The sequence below is a fragment of the Crocuta crocuta genome, unplaced genomic scaffold, assembly GCF_008692635.1.
Source record: "Crocuta crocuta isolate KB4526 unplaced genomic scaffold, BGI_CrCroc_1.0 scaffold367, whole genome shotgun sequence".
Classification (NCBI taxonomy): domain Eukaryota; kingdom Metazoa; phylum Chordata; class Mammalia; order Carnivora; family Hyaenidae; genus Crocuta; species Crocuta crocuta.
Window position 1 is genome coordinate 330,232 of NW_027527936.1, and position 267 is coordinate 330,498.

The window sequence follows — 267 nt, forward strand, 5'->3', positions numbered from 1 at the left end:
ACTCTATTCCCCGGACCCCCCAAAATGAATTGCACGCTGGGGACTTCAGGGCAAGCAGCGAGCTGACACGGCTTGGCAGTCGACTAATGGAGGCGTGACCCTTCAGCTAGGCCCGGGCGGTCCCCATGGCGCAAACTAAAGCCGCACTCCTTGCCCACTCTGGGCTATGCAGTGGGGTTACTCCCTACCCCGCCCCTCGAGGCAGCTTCGCAGGTTTTTAGTTCAGGTGCGTCTGCCCTGAGGTCCGGGTGGAGGTTGGGGGGGGCG